Source organism: Cricetulus griseus, chromosome 5 (assembly GCF_003668045.3).
Source record: "Cricetulus griseus strain 17A/GY chromosome 5, alternate assembly CriGri-PICRH-1.0, whole genome shotgun sequence".
Lineage (NCBI taxonomy): Eukaryota > Metazoa > Chordata > Mammalia > Rodentia > Cricetidae > Cricetulus > Cricetulus griseus.
The window spans coordinates 155,924,859-155,941,966 of record NC_048598.1 but is presented as its reverse complement, the minus strand read 5'-3'; positions in this window follow the sequence as shown (position 1 = coordinate 155,941,966).

The following is a 17,108-nucleotide window of genomic DNA, read 5'->3' as shown; positions in this document are numbered from 1 at the left end:
ACAGTGATGGAAGGAGGTTTCTCTTTATCCCCACCACATTTTTTTGAGCCTAAGATAATGTTTACAGGATTCTAAGGTACCTCATATGAAACATCATTGAAGTAAAAGGAAGACTAAAATGTCTTCCCTCTGAGGGAGACCAAGACAGAGGTGGTGAGACAAATATGTTAGCTGTCCAGCCCACACCTGCCAGTGGTACCTGTTATTTTGTGCCACCAAAGACAACTTTGGAATTGCTCGAGGCCCACAAGTCAATGCTTGTTTTACTTTGGAAAATGAAATATACCTCTTTTTACAATTTTTAGAATTCTGGGGCATCTTTGAACAAAGCTCTCTAGGGTGTATTTATTACTTAACCCAATATATAATAATATATAAATAAAAAATGAGGAGCAAGGGTGAGCCAGAGAGTTGCTGTTGACAGTAGAGAGCTGTTTCTCAGATATCTGTGAAATTTTGTTTTCTGAGATAGGATCTTATTATCTAGCTTGTTTCCACCTAATCAATGTTGGAACTACAGGCATGTACCATCACATCTGACTCCCGAACTGTTCTTAAGTTCAAAGATACAGAATAGTTCACAGGATGGCTCAACTCTTTAATTAATATTTATTACTCATCTACAGGCCCTAGAACTCTATGCTGGGTGCTTGGAGCAAGATGAACAATATCTGATTCTGTTTTTAATCATTTTATAATCTAGTAGAGGTTAAAGCTTCCCATTCTGGCTACAATATCAAAAATTAAAAAAAAAAATCTTTATTACAGAACCTAGAAGACAAACGTCATCTTTAATGGGGGTGACTAGAGAAATTCCTGCAAGAGATATGTTGAGTCATGACTTAATAAGAGGTAAAATTTTGCATTACTGGGTTTAGGAAATGAATCATAAAAGGATAGAAAAGAGAAGAAAATGTGGATTGTGTGTTCCAGGGTTGTGGAAGAAGAGTGCCCATCAAATGCCAGCTTGTATATCTTCTGCTATGCAACAGGAAGACCATATAGTACATGCTGCAGCAGAAGATACCGCCCCAGCATATAACACTTACGGAGGAAACAGAGGGGCTGGATGGGAGACTGTTGATTTCAGTGAAAATAAGGGTTTGATGAAGACAGTGTAAGAGCATGGAAAAGGCCACAAAAAGTAAGAGGCACAGCAGGCTCACCAGACTCTGCTAGTAGCACTAACATTAAAGCATTCTGAGTCTGACTGGAAAGCCAGGCAAGAAAGAAATCAAGAGGAGGATGAAGCAGAAAGGAAGACAGAAAAAGAAAGGAATCAGGGAGGAGGATTCAATTGAGTACTGAGTATATCACAGGACCAAAGAAAGCAGACATTTCAAAAGAGAGCCCAAGGTCACTAATATCAAATTCTCTACAGACAATGATAAGAATGATAAATAGCCATTGGCAATCAGAGCCAGGAGGTCATTGTGCTTTGCCAAGAACAGAGTTTCAGATTACCAAAACTCGGGGACAAGTAATAGCTGGGAAGTAGACTCATAGATGATCTTCCGAGATATTTTTCAGTGGTACGTGGTGAGAATGTGACTTAAATAAGCATTGTTATGCAAATTAGATGTATCAACTGGCACCATCTTTTTGGAAAGCACTCTTGGGTAGGTGAGAACTCCAAATACACACCTCTGTTGTGCTGAGACATTTTCTTTGTTTAAATACTCACGGGGGGGGGGGGGGGGTGGAGAGATGGCCCAGCAGTTAAGAGAATGTACTGCTCTTTCAGCAGACCTGAGTTCCACTCTCACCACCTACATCAGGCCATTCACTGTCACTTTAAATCCAATATTAGAGAGTTTCAGCACCTCTGACCTGTGCGGTCACCTGCACGAATCATTCACATATCTGCACATAGACACGCAATTAAAAAAAACAACAACAAACTTGTCATGTGATTCAATCGTATTTGTAATTCAAATAAATAAGTCAAAAAAACAACAAAGCTGTGTATTGGTGGCACTTGCCTTTAATCCCAGCACCCAGGAGGCAGAGGCAGGCAGATCTCTGTGAGTTCAAGGCCAGCCTGGTCTCCAGAGTGAGTAATAGGATAGGCTCCAAAGCTACACAGAGAAACCCTGTCTGGAAAAACCAAAAAAACACAACAAAAACAAAAACAAAAACAAAAAACAACAAAAACCCTTTATTTTGATCATCAGGATGTGTATTGCACAGTACTGAAACATTTGAAATGATCTAAGCATGTGGATCAAAGTGGGAACAACAGCTGTCTCTGACTCTTTTGCAGGCCTCTAGGATCCTACTCCTCATACTGGTCACCTTGCCCAGGCTTAATACATGGGGACATGCTTAGTCTTACTGCAATTTGATATGCGAGGTTTTATTGAAACTCATGGGAGTTATTTCCTAAATATAAAAGAAGGAGGAATGGATTAGTGTAATGAGGGGTGGAGGTAAAGGGCCTGGGAAGAGAGAAAGAAGGGGTAAATGTGGCTGGGATAGAAAATAAATAAATAAATTTGTTAAAAACTTCTATTGTATTAAAAGAAAACTTGGTCATCGAAACAAATTTCTATTCTGTTACTTATTATTGAGTTACAAAAATCAGTTATGGGATAGAGAAATGACTTAAGAATGAAAGTTCTACTATATACAGATGACACATTGGTGGAGAAAGAAATCAGAGAAGCATCACCCTTTACAATTGTCACAAACAACATAAAATACCTTGGAGTAACACTAACCAAAAAAGTGAAAGACCTGTACTGTAAGAATTTTGAGTCTCTAAAGAAAGAAATTAAAGAAGATACCAGAAAATGGATAGATCTCCCATGCTCTTGGATAGGTAGGATCAATATAGTAAAAATGGCAATCTTGCCAAAAGCAATCTACAGATTCAATGCAATCCCCATCAAAATCCCAACACAATTCTTCACAGACCTTGAAAGAACAATTCTCAACTATATATGGAGAAACAAAAGACCCAGGATAGCCAAATCATCCCTATACAATAAAGGAATGTCTGGAGGCATCACCATCCCTGACTTCAAGCTCTATTACAAAGCTATAGTCCTGAAAACAGCTTGGTATTGGCACAAATGGAATAGAATTGAAAACCTTGATATTACCCCACACACTTATGAATACCTGATTTTTGACAAACAATCCAAATTTGTCCGATGGAACAAAGAGAACATCTTCAACAAATGGTGCTGGCATAACTGGGTGCAAACTTGTAGAAGACTGCAGTTAGACCCAAGCCTATCGACTTGCACAAAACTTAATAAAAAAGAATCAAAGATCTCAACATAAATCCAGCTACACTGAACCTATTAGAAGACAAAGTGGGAAATACCCTTGAATCAATCAGTACAGGAGTTTGCTTCCTGAACATTACACCAGTAGCACAGACACTGAGATCAACAATTGATAAATGGGACCTCCTGAAACTGAGAAGTTTCTGTATGGCAAAGGAAACAGTCAGCAAGACAAAACGGCAGCCCACAGACTGGGAAAAGATATTCACCAACCCCATATCTGACAGAGGGTTGATCTCCAAAATATACAAAGAACTCAAGAAGCTAGTCCCCCAAACACCAAACAATCCAATTAAAAAGTGGGGTACAGAACTAAATAGACAATTCTCAATAGAGTAATCTAAAATGGCTGAAAGACACATAAGAACGTGTTCAACATCCTTAGTCATCAGGGAAATGCAAATCAAAACAACCATCTTACTCCTGTCAGAATGGCTAAAATCGAAAATACCAATGACAGTTTATGCTGGAGAGGATTCGGAGAAAGAGGAACACTCCTCCACTGCTGGTGGGAGTGCCAACTTGTACAGCCACTTTGGAAATCAGTATGGCGATTCCTCAAGAAAATGGGAATCAGTCTACCACAAGATCCAGCAATTCCACTCCTAGGCATATATCCAAAAGAAGCACATTCATATAATAAGGACATATGTTCAACCATGTTCATAGCAGCATTATTTGTAATAGCCAGAAACTGGAAGCAGCCTAGATGCCCCCCAACCGAAGAATGGATAGAGAAATTGTGGTACATTTACACAATGGAGTACTACTCAGCAGAAAAAAAAAAAAGAAAAGAAAAAAAAAACAAAAACAAAAAACAATGGAATCTTGAAATTTTCAGGAAAATGGATGGAACTTGAAGAAACCATTCTGAGCGAGGTAACCCAATCACAAAAAGACAAACATGATATGTACTCACTCATATGTGGACCTGCTTTATGATACACAGTAATGACCATGCTTTATCAGAGCTGTTTTTAATGATGTTGCTCAAAATGGTTTCTTCCCAGATGATGATTGAGAAACTAATTTTAAAAAAAAATGGTGCCAAGTACCACAAGAGTAACAGAACTGTGCTGTCTTCTGGGATTTTGTTTTTTGTTGTTGTTGTTGTTTGTTTTTTGTTTTTGTTTGTTTTTTGTTTTTTTTTAAAAATGGAGTGTGCTGGATGTCTCTACAATTTTGTTCAAAGGACTACAGAACCTGGAAAAGCTGTTGCTGCTATTGATGAATAACATATTGCCATTACTGCTCTTTTTATATAAATATAAATATATACATATATATGCAAATATGCATATATATATATGTATATATATATGCAAAAAAATAAAACCCGAGTTCATTACTTCTGGCTATATAGCTAGCCCCAGCTTCCCATTAGGATCTGTATTTCCTGAGTACTGAAATTAAAGAAGAGCTGCCATGCTCAAAAAAGAAAAGAAAAGAAATAATCATTGTAAATACATGGTATTTATGGTAACCTTCATGGTAAATTAAATGGTCTGTGTTTGTGTACAGAGTAATGGTGTTGAAGGGTGAAGATGCTGCTGAAACAAGATGAGCCATGAGTTGTTGATTGTTAAGGAAACATTGGAGTTCATACTCTTCATGTTTTATTTTTTAATTTCTGTGCTAAAAACAAGAAGTATCAGCCAGGAGGTAGTAGTGCAGACCTTTAATCCCAGCACTTGGGAGGCAGAGGCAGAGCGATCTCTGCTTTCCTGACTGACTTGGTCTACAGAGTGAATTTCAGGACTTCCAGGGCTACACAGAGAAACCCTACCTCAAACAGCAAAATAAACAAATAAAAAACAGGAAGTATTTACAGACTAAAAAAAAATAATGAAAGTTCTTACCATATAAGCATGAGGACCTGAGTTTAGATCCTCACTACCCACATAAAAGCTGGACTTGGCAGCACTGGGTAGGTAGAGGCAAGAAGGTGTCTGGAGTTACTGGTCAGCCTATCTAGCTGACTGCCAAGCACCAGGTTCGGTGATACATCTTGTCTCTAAAATCAAGGTGGATAAGTAATTGCAGACAGCCAACATCAACCTCTTGCCCTCCACATGAATATATATATATGCAAATGTACACTTCTGTTCCCATAGTAACACACACACACACACACACACACACAGAGAGAGAGAGAGAGAGAGAGAATTATAAAACAGAAAGATATTATTTCATTTTTAGATGTACCTGTGCCATAAAATGTATATTCAAAATATAAATATTAAAGCATCTATATACAAATCCATACATTTATTTGTGTTAGATACAGCCAGACATTTTTTTCTGCTTGTTCAGACCCTGTTTTAAATGTTTTCTGCCTTGATCCTTGTCTTTTGTTTTCTGTAATATTTGGAATAGTTTGCATATGTTGTGATAGAGATAGGGAGCCTAAGAGAGGCCAATGAAAGGAGGGAAGTGTACAAGGATTTCAATGCACGCCCTGCCAACTCCATCCAATTGTGTTCTATTGACCTCTGCCCTCATTATAATATACAGTTCCTCTCCAGGCACTTCCCCACAGCACTCCATCTTTCTGGGCTGTTGGTGATTGCTTCTGTCTCTCTTACTCCTTCACCACCAGGATGATAACAGGTGTAAGTAGTAAATAATCTGCACTCTCATTTGTTTGGCTCCCCTGCACCTAACATCTTGCAGGTCCTCCAAACATGAAAATCTGTACTTTTATTGATTTCTTATTAATGTTTCTGAAACTGAGTTCCCTTAGTTTAGGAGGGACTCTCAATAATACATGAACCCAATGTTATTTATTTATTTATATTTTAACTGTCTTTTTTTAAAAATAAAATATTTTAAAATTTATTCTTTGAGAATTCCACACATGCATAAAATGTATTTTTGTAGTTGGGCTTTACTTTGGGCATGGAGACTTCTTATTAATTATGAAAGCTTGGCCTTAGCTTATGCTTATATCTAACTAGCTCTTGTAACTTAAATTAACCCATTTGTATTCATTTACTTTTTGCCTCATGGCTTTATTGACTCATCGCCATCCTGCCCATCCTGCTTGGTTTACATCTCCACCTTGTTCTTTCCAGTGTCCTCTCTGCCTAGAAACCCTCCCTAGCTACTGGCTGGTCAGCTTTTTATTAAACCAATCAGAATGACCCAGCTTCACAGTGTACAAAAAGATTATTCCGTGACATAGTTTGATTATATCTACTTTATGCCTCTGGATTCTTTCCCTTCAACTCCCTCTTAAATACATGTCTTCTTCTTTTTCTTTCTTATGTTATAGCCTGCTGAATCCAATTTATGCTACCTGATGCATATGTGTGTGACCATCCACAAGAGCATGGCTGATCTACCAGGGACCACACACCTACGTGAACCCAACTATTTTCCCCTTGGTAGCCATCAACTCTCATTAGATCCTTGTCTGGAACTTGTGTATTTTTCCTCCATTGTGCTGGAATGTGATTGCCTTGACTGTGTGCAAGCAAGCACAACTGCCATGAGTTCATGAGTTTAAATGTCCTGTCTTGTCCAGAAGACATGTTATAAGTTTCATTGTCATTAAGGAAAGAGCAAATTGAGTTCATTGTTCAGAGTGCCATGTGCATGCTCTTTGATATAGGTGGGGATCCTGGGCTGCTAACTGTTTTTTGGGGTGCACTGTTAGAAGCAAGCAGACTCTCACAGTACTAAACAATTCTCTATGCTTCTCTGACTTTAAACTGTCTCACTTTATTATCTTTCCCTTAATTCTATACCATGAAATCCTATGGTGTCTTCAGAGACATCTGAGCTAGAAGAAAATATATCAAAGGGCATATAAAAGGAGAGAGCTATCTTGAAAAACATTAGTTGGAAATCCATACTTTATACAACATATAAAACTAATAATCATAAAAAATATATTGGGAGGGAACCATGTAAATGCAACGCCTCCATGGCAAGTCCCAGGATTATTCTAGCTATTGGACACTTGCTGCTTGCACTGTGTCTCTGGCTCTCAGACCTAGTTCTTCATGCTCTGCCCACTATAAGCGGAATTAAGAGCCCTTTCTCCTTAGGAGTCTCATATGTCCTGAAGATTCTTTACAGATAACACTTTCTCAACATAGAATAAATGAATGGCCTTAAGAATTGATTATCAATAAGACCTTAATTCTTAATCCCAAACGGATGAAACATATCATATACCTCTATATAAATTGCTCGGTTTTAATTATTTAATTCATTAACTAATATGATATAATAAGACAAAATGACAAAACTGATAGAAAACTGAAGAATGGATAGAGATGTAAGTTAAAGCAAAGTGAGCCAGACTTTAAGCAGTTGAGAAGACAGTTGCATAATTCACTAAGTACACCACCGTTCTTCTCAGTAAAGAAAGGGAGCAGGCCAATAGCTAAATTTCAGGGTTATAATTAACATTTTTTAAGTGAGAGAGATGAGGCAGTTACAAAAAAAATTGATGGAAGTGTATACGATATTGAAAACAGAGAAGCATTAGATGGTGGCAGAAAACCTAAGGTAGTATCTTGTATAGCCAGCTCAACATCTATTTTATTGTTATTATTTAAATTTATTTTTATTTAAATTAGAAACAAGCCTGCTTCACATGTCAAGCCCAGTTCCCTCTCCCTCCCCTCCTTCCCGCCCACCACCAACCCCCAGCTCATACCCACTCTGCTACACAGGGAGGGTGAGGCCCTCCATGGGGGATCACCAAAGTCTGTTATATCATCAGGAGCAGGACCTAGGCCCTCTCCCATGTGTCCAGGCTAAGAGAGCATTCCTCCACTTGGAAAGGGCTCCCAAAGTTCATTCATACGCCAGGGATAAATACTGGTCAACTACCAGAGGTCCCATAGATTGCCAAGACCTCCTCACTGACACCCATGTTCAGGGGTATCTTGATCAGTCTGATGTTAGCCTCCCAGTCTGGGGTCCATGAGCTCCCCCTTGTTCAGCTGTTTCTGTGGGTTTCTCCAGCTCGGTCTTGACCTCTTTGCTCTTCACTTCTCCCTCTTTGCAACTGGATTCCAGGAATTCAGTTCAGTGTTTAGTTATGGGTGTCTGCCTCTACTTATATCAGCCACTAGGTGAAGGCTCTAAGGTGGCATATAAGGGTCATCAATCTCATTATCCGGAAAGGGCATTTAAGGAAGCCTTTCCACTATTGCTTAGATTTTTTAACTGTATAATTTTTAAAATTCATTTGGAAGCACTCTTATTTAAATATCAATGACCCCATTCCCTCACCCTCCCATCCTCCCGTGCTCCCCACCGATTCCCCAACCCAACCCCAGGGATAGTGAGGCCCGCCACAGGGGACCATCAATGTCCTTCACATCATTTGGGGAAAGGCCCAGGCTCTCCTTCCCATATCTCAGCTACAATAGTATCCCTCCATAGGGAATGTGCACCCAAAGTCCATTTGTGCAATAGGGATAAACACTGGCTCCACTCTTAGAGGTCCCATAGAATGCCCTGACCCACATTCTGGCACCCACTGGCACCCACATTCAAAGGGCTTGGTTTGGTCCAATGATGCTTCCCCAGCTTTATGACTAGGGTCTCTGTGCTCTCACTAGGTCAGGTCAGCTGTTTCTACGGGTTTCTCCAGCAAGGTCTTAGCTCCTTTGATCATCCCTCCTCCCTCTCCACAACTGTATTCCAGGAGTATGGCTCAGTGTTTAGCTGTGGGTACCTGCTTCTGCTTAGATCAATTACTGGGTGAAGGCTCTAGGAATGGTAACCAAGGTAGTCATCAATCTCATTATAGGGGAGGGGCACCAAAGGCAACCTCTCCACCACTACCTAGATTCTTAGTTGGGGTCATCCCTGTAGGTCCCCTAATAGTTCCCCTGTGCCAGACTTCTCTCCAAACCTGTACTGGCTCCCTCTATGAAGGCATCTCCTTTCTTGACCTCCTCTATACCTCCCCTGTCTCAGTCCTCCTCTTATCCTCACTCCCTCCCTGTTTCCCCCTTTCCCCTTCTCACCTCCCTCCTCTCTCCACCCATGCTCCCAATTTTCTCAGGGATTATTTTCCCCTCCCCTTCTTCAAGGGACTATGCATTCTTCTCTTGGGGTCCTCCTTGTTTCCAAGCTTCTCTGGTGGTGTGGATTGTAGGCTGGTAATCCTTTGCTCAATGTCTAAAATGCATATATGAGTGAGTTCATACCATATTTGTCTTTTTGTGACTGGGTTACCTCGCTTAGAATGATTTCTTCTCATTCCATGAATTTGCCTTCAAATTTCGAGATTCCATTGTCGCCCCCCACCCACCCAGGGAGTAGTACTCCATTGTGTAAATGTACCACATTTTCTTTATCCATTCTTCAGTTGAGGGACATCTAGGTTGCTTCCAGGTTCTGGCTATTACAAATAATGCTTCTATGAACATAGTTGAGCATATATCCTTGTTGTATGAATGTGCATTCTTTGGGTATATGCCCAAGAGAGGAATTGCTGGATCTTGAGCTAGACTGATTCTCATTTTCCTGATTTCCAAAGTTGTTATACAAGTCTGCACTCCCACCAGCAATGGCGGAGTGTTCCACTTTCTCCACATCCTCTCCAGCACATGTCATTGGTGTTTTTGATTTTATCCATTCTTGCCAGTGTAAGTTGGTATCTCAGAGTTGATTTGAGTTGCATTTCCCTGATGGCTAAGGATATTGAACAATGTCCTTCAGCCATTTTAGATTCCTCTCTTGAGAATTCTCTAATTCTGCACTGAACTTTTTAATTGCATTGTTTGGTGTTTTGGTGGCTAGGTTCTTGACTTCTTTGTATATTTTGGAAATCAGTTCTCTGTCAGATGTGGGGTTGGTGAAAATCTTTTCCTATCCTGTGAGCTGCCATTTTGTGTTGCTGACTGTGTCCTTCGCCTTACAGAAACTTCTCAGTTTCAGAAGGTCCCATTTATTAATTGTAGATCTCAATGTCTGTGCTACTGGTGTGATGTTCAGGAAGTGGTCTCCTGTACCAATTCATTCAAAGGTACCTCCCACATTCTCTTCTAAGAGTTTCAGTGTGGCTGGATTTATGTTGAGGTCTTTGATCCATTTGGACTTAAATTTTGTGCATGGCAATAGATATGGATCTATCTGCAGTGTTCCACATGTCTGCATCCAGTTATGCCAGCACCATTTGTTAAGATGCTTTCTTTTTTCCATCGTTTAACTGTAGCTTCTTTGTCAAAAATCAGGTGTTGGTAGGTGTGTGGGTTATTTTGTAATTTAGATTTTGTGAAACTTCATTTTAAAACACAACTTCCATTTTTATTTTAATTTTATTTATTTTTATATGTATGGGTGTTTTGCTTACACATTTATGTGCCATGTGCATGTTTGGTGCCCATGGTGGCCTCCAGGAATTGGGTTTCCAAGACTATAGTCATGGACAATTGTCAGCTACCATGTGGGTGCTTGAAATGTAACCAGGTCTTCTGGAAGAGCAGGTAGTGAGTGCTTTTTTTCCAACAAGTCATCCCTCCAGTCCTACCACAAAGTGTCTGTTTTTAGCGAGATATCATCAGAATGTCTCAATACAGAATTTAGTCTCAGGAGCAATTAGCAATAGATCTCACACAAAGTATGTCTGCAGAATTAGTTTTGCCCACAGGTAACCAGTTTGTACCCTTTACTTCAGAGACATCAACATGTATAAAATATGTAAAAATTCTAGCTCTACCAATAAATTTCATTTCAATTCTACAGATTCAGAGATGTCTAGAGATTTCCACTAGTTTTTGAAGTCATTACACATGTTATACAACCAGTATTTAAAATTAACATGGTTGGCCCTTAACAATAGTGACATGTGTCCATGGAATAGATATTAAATTAAGAATTGATGAGTTAAATAAACTCAATTAAGGATGCAGTCAATTTATCTGATTTGCATGCATCCAAAAAAATGGAAGTATGTGGGCATGAATGGTTTGTAAAGTTGTTTCTCATGTGCTTCTTAGCTTTCTACAAATACTGTAATGCTATGTTTCCTTACAGATATCATCCTTTCTCTGATTACTAATAGAAACTGCCACACATGCCTTTGCCTCCTGGTGGATGAAAAATATTTGACATTATTGTTAATCTTATCAGATAACTACCCTTAGTTAGCAGTATTGTCTACAGAACCTTATTTCTAAGGGTACAGAGACAACTCCAGTAGTCTCCATAAAATAGTCATGGACTAATAGCATTAAACAAATGCCTTCAAAACAAGCACTTAACAGAAAACTGTAAAGAAATTATACACTTGATAATTAGTTTAATTTTTGTTCTTCATCCTTATTCTCTAGACTCACATGTCAATTCATATGGGAGAAGGACTAAGACATTTTTCCTGCGTGTAACATGTTGCACCTCATGGCCAAGTAGCAAGGACTTCAAATACTTCTTTACTGGGTATTCTACTGTAAAATGGTGACCCTTTTGAACTTCAAGCTGTATTCAGAAACTTACTTGAAAATATTTCTGCATCCTCTAGGGAAACAATTCTTATTTAAGTGGTCTTTTCTGGACATGTGTCTCTTACTGTTAAATCTGAACTGCCTATTGTTTCAGTTTAATCTCATTTATCCTGGTTCACTCCCCAGTGACCACACTGACTAAAGGTAATGCTACCTCTGGGAATGAAATTGAAGGCCTGGATAGTCAGGTTTATCAAAGCTACAAATGCAGTAATAAAAAGGAATGGCAATATTTCAAAAGCATACCATAGTCCAAAATCCAAAGTAAGTGGCTTTACATACTCACTGTTTGCGAAAATGATACAAATAAGTAAAATCCCTAAGTGTTTCGGGGAGGTAGTAAATGGGTGAAAAATAAAAAGAAAAAATAAGAGGTAAGAGGCTATACACATAAGTGTATCAAAACACTGATTCTCTGTAGTTATTTTTATGATTTAAAAGAGGAGGTTTAAGAAGCTATAAGAAACAGATGGAGTCACTGAAGATAACCCAAATGCAATGAACTCCTCTCTTATTTCATAGAGTCTTTGGACTGATGGGCTAAGAGAGTTAAGTGTTATTCCCAGTATTATAACTTATTTCTACTTGGGATGCTGGAGCATGGGACTTTATAAATCAGGACCGTTATTCCCTGTTATGAGAGGGATTTAATAAAAGCTACTGTATTGTCAAATACAGTGAAGCATGACTGTGGCACAGCCCTGCAGACCTCAATGATACTGCAGCAGCACATTTGTGATGAAAGACACTCATCAACTCTTATTTTATAAGGATGGAGGTATGCAACAATAAAGCTGACTGAACATGGGGGAGTTAGGGCTACAGCAAGGCAATTGACCTTGTCCTTCAATACTGCACTCACCTTCATGGTGGTTTACAGATTAGCATGAGCTGTGGTATGTTAATTGCTTTTTATCATTGTGACCAAATACATGCAACAACAACTTAAATATTTATTTTTGCTATGGTTTTTGGAGGGTTCAGTTCACATCCACTTGCATCAGATGTACTTAGGCAAAACAGGTAGGAACATCTGGTAACAGAGACCTCTGCTACCTGGCAGATTCAAAATGGGGAACTGGGCATAATGGCAGGATCTGGGAGAAATAATAGTCCCAAAGACAAGTCCTGGTGATTTACATCCTCCCATTAGGTTCTACTCCACACATGGCCACCACCTCCTGATAGTCTATTCAAAAATTAAAATTTGTTGGTAGCTCTGTCTCTCTGTCTGTCTCTGTTTTCTCTCTCTCTCTCTCTCTCTCTCTCTCTCTCTCTCTCTCTGTGTGTGTGTGTGCGTGTGTGTGTGTGTGTGTGTGTGTGTGTGTGTGTGTGTGTGAGAGAGAGAGAGAGAGAGAGAGAGAGAGAGAGAGAGACCATGCATGTATGGACATCAGAGGACACCTTGAAAGAATCAATGTTCTCTTTCCCCATGTGAGTCACAGAGGTTGAACTCAGGCTTTGGTGGAAAGCACCATTACCTGCTGAACTATAATATCCTCCATTTTTTTAAATTTACTGGTAGATCAAACTATTCTTGGTCTAATATTAGTGACTTAATCCACTCTGAAAAGAGTGGATTCACAGACAACAGACATTCATTCCCCAGGTGTGCTTTAAAATCCCCAATGTTCTTTTGAGTCCAGTCAAGCTGACTATACATCACATTCTGCTGCCTTAGCTGGCAGATAGTAAACATTTCTGTAAAACCATCCAGACTGCCTTCCTTTGAGAGTTGTTCCTACCTCAAGGGATTCACATTTTCCTTCAGAAAATCATGTTTTTTTCGTGCTCCCCCGATGGCACATTCAGTGAGCAGGCTGAAGGTTTGTAGATTATGGCCATCCCTGACATCCATCCCTATAGCTGAAACTTATAAATCTCTCTACAACGAAGATGACACAGACCACACAACTTTACCACCAAAGGAGTTCTGTCCTAGGCCATGAATGATTCAAAGAGATCTTGTTCCATTCTACTTATGGGTTGGATGAAGTTTGAAATGATGCTAATATAATCGTAGTGGTTTGACTAGGAATGGCCTGCAAGCACTCCAGTGTTAGAGTGCTTAGCCCAGAGGGAATGACATCATTAGGTGGTGTAGCCTTGTTGGAGGAAGTGTGTTATTTGGCAGCAGGCTTTTGAGGTCTCATATACTCATGTTATGCCCAGTGTGGCTCATTCTCCTTCTGCTACCTGTAGATAAGCATGTAGAACTTTTAGCCACCTCTCCAGCACCATGTCTGCCTGCATGTCACTATGTCCTGCCTTGATGATAATGGACTAAGCCTCTGGTCTGTAAGCCAGGCTCAATAAAATGTTTTTGTTTATATGGCCATGGTGTCTCATCACAGCAATAGAAACCCTAACTAAGACAATAATCAACTTAAAATAGAACGAAACAGCAAAGGTACATAGGTACATCAGGTACATGGTGAAAGAAGTCTAGAATTGAGCTATAAACTATATGCATTTAATATGTACATTGTAATGCTTTCATATATTGTAGTCTTGTGAAATAATCATCACAATCAAGACAATGGGATATACTATGTTGCTAAGAAGGATTTTTGAACTATTTTGGTGGTTGTTGTTCTAACCTTTATAACATTAGTTATTTGAGACAAGGTCCCTTGTAGTCTTAGGATGGGCTCAAAGTTCTCTGTAGTCAAGGCTGGCTTTGAACTTCTGATCCACTTCCCTTAGGCTGCAAAGTGCTGGTACTGTATATGCCACCACATCTGACTAGAGAAGTATCTTTCAAACCTTTTTAAAAGATACTTCCTTTGGGGTGAAATTTAACTGGGCAGTACTTGTGTTTGATTTTTTCCATAAGCAGAGCTTTTGTTACATAAGCACAAAATAAATCTAACCTGAAGTTTAAAAAAGGGTAGTTTCTCTCCTAATTCTAGTTTGCAAGTTTAGGTTTCACATTTGGTTTATAATTTGGAATAATCTTTATTTATAATTAAGTGTATTAATTACACAATTCTTTAGAAAGGACTACCTACTGGACTGAATTTGGTTGCTATTCACATATGTGTGGGTCCTGTCAGAATATCTGTTCTATTGTTTTGTACCCTCTTGTCTACATGTAAACCATTTCCATGTTGGCATTACAACTACCTTTGTGCTATGTTTTTATATATGTCTTGAAATCCTATAGCCAGACTCACAACTTCAATTATTCAAAGCTGTTTGAGTTACTCTAGCTCTTCACATTTAAAAGTAAGGAAAGAAATTAGTTTATGTATTTGGTTGTTTTGCTTGCATATATGTCTGTGCACCACATGTGTGTCTGACACCTACCGAGGCCAAACGAGGAATTTGGAGCCCTTAGAACTGATGGATGCTGGAAATCAAACCCTTGTCTTCTGTAGGAACAGCCAGTGCTTTTAACCATGGAGTCATTGCTTCAGTCCTACCAGTTCACTAGTTTGAAGAAATGTGTGTGTGTGTGTGTGTGTGTGTGTGTGTGTGTGTGTGTGTGTGTGTGAGAGAGAGAGAGAGAGAGAGAGAGAGAGAGAGAGAGAGAGAGATCATGTTGTGCTATATATACAGGTCTACAGATCACTTGAAGGAAAAAGAGCATCAGTGAGCCTCTTAACTCATAAATATAATCTTTTAATTTAAATTTTCTTTGATTTCATAAGCAACATTTTATAATTTTTAATTCATAGTTTTACAAATCTTTAGTTAAATTTATAGCCAAATTTTTCTTATCTTTGTATGTTATTAGTAATGTTACTTTTAATTTTAATTTCCGATTTTTGTTACTAATACAACATTATTCTATAGAGTTGGTCTTGTATTCAGCATCCCTATTACATCCCCTACATCCCTGAGTAGTTCTGGCACATTTTCAACTTCAACACATTGCTTACAAAGTAAATAAATATTCTTTTACATTGTTTATAAATATCATTTTGTAATGGGTTTCTTTCTTTGTCATTTTACATCTTCATGATTATCAAAAGTGTTTACACTTAACTATTCATTAATTTATCAGTATTTTATTACTGTTAAATATTACTAACAGAGTAGCTGAAACAAAAAGGCTCACATCATAACAAAACTTAAATAATTATTCATCTATTTAAAAAAATCACATGTATTTTAAAATGGGTTTTAATAACTGTGAGAAATAGTGAAACTATGGACATTTAGACAAAAGAATAATAGACAAAAGCAAAAATAATTATATCTTCTAATTTGCAAAGGATTGGAAAGGATTAATTCTGCATTCTGTTTAAGTCCAAAGGACTTAACAAAGATTAGTGGTGAAAGTTGAGAAAGAAACTTAAGAATTGCTACCATAAAACTATTTGTTATTGAAACAATTAGTCTTGAAAATATTTTGGAAAAGTCTATTAAGACATTAGTAAATCTTTTATTAGACATGTCAAAAGGCATCATTGTCAGACAGAAGACATAGTGGAAGGGGTAATAGCATAGTTTACAGTTTGGATAATGTAAAATTACAAGAAGCAAGAAAAAAGAAGAATGGCATAAGGCCCAGACTTATAATTGAAATTTCTGTGCAGTCAAGTAAAAAAAAACACAACAACAGGTATATGATACAGATAATACAATTAAAATCTTGGGTACAGATAGCAAGACAAAGATAAAGATCTTTGAAGCTATCCACAAAGAAGTGTGTACTTGATGTGTATGTTTGTGTATATACATACATATATATGTATGTAGTATTTGTCCAGATATTGGACATCTAATAAAGTCAAGTGGGAATGTAGTTATCTGTCAGATCCAAAGGAAACTCTGAACAAATGGTTATTGATATACAAAAATGTATTCTGAACTGCAGGCTTCCTCAGTATCACAACCTATGGCTCTTTACATTCTTTTCACCCCATCCCCTACTCTAAGCTTCTCCAGAACACAGGTTTCTCTTCCCTATGGGGCCTGGAGAGATGGTTCATTGGTTAGGAGCATTTGCTGCTCTTCCTCAGGACCCACATTCAGTTCCCAGAACCCACATGATAATTCACAACCACCTATGATTCCAGTTCCAGAGGGTCTAATGACTCTTCTGGCCTTCTCTGGCACTGCACAAAAGTATTGATAACCAAAGAAGAGCAAGTTTTGAGAATTTGGGAGATGCTAACAGCCTTGCATTTTGCAATTTTATTGAACTCCTGTAGACAGTTTTGTGAGCTTTGAGACTGTCTGAATTCTACAATTGTAATCTCAAATCTATATCAAAGGATGAATGAAGTTTACCAAGGAAGGATACTTTTGAACTTTTGTTGTCTGCTTTTACTTGGACATTGTTTATAGTCATTTGGAGAGGTACTGATGCTGAAGGTTCTGAGTATCCACT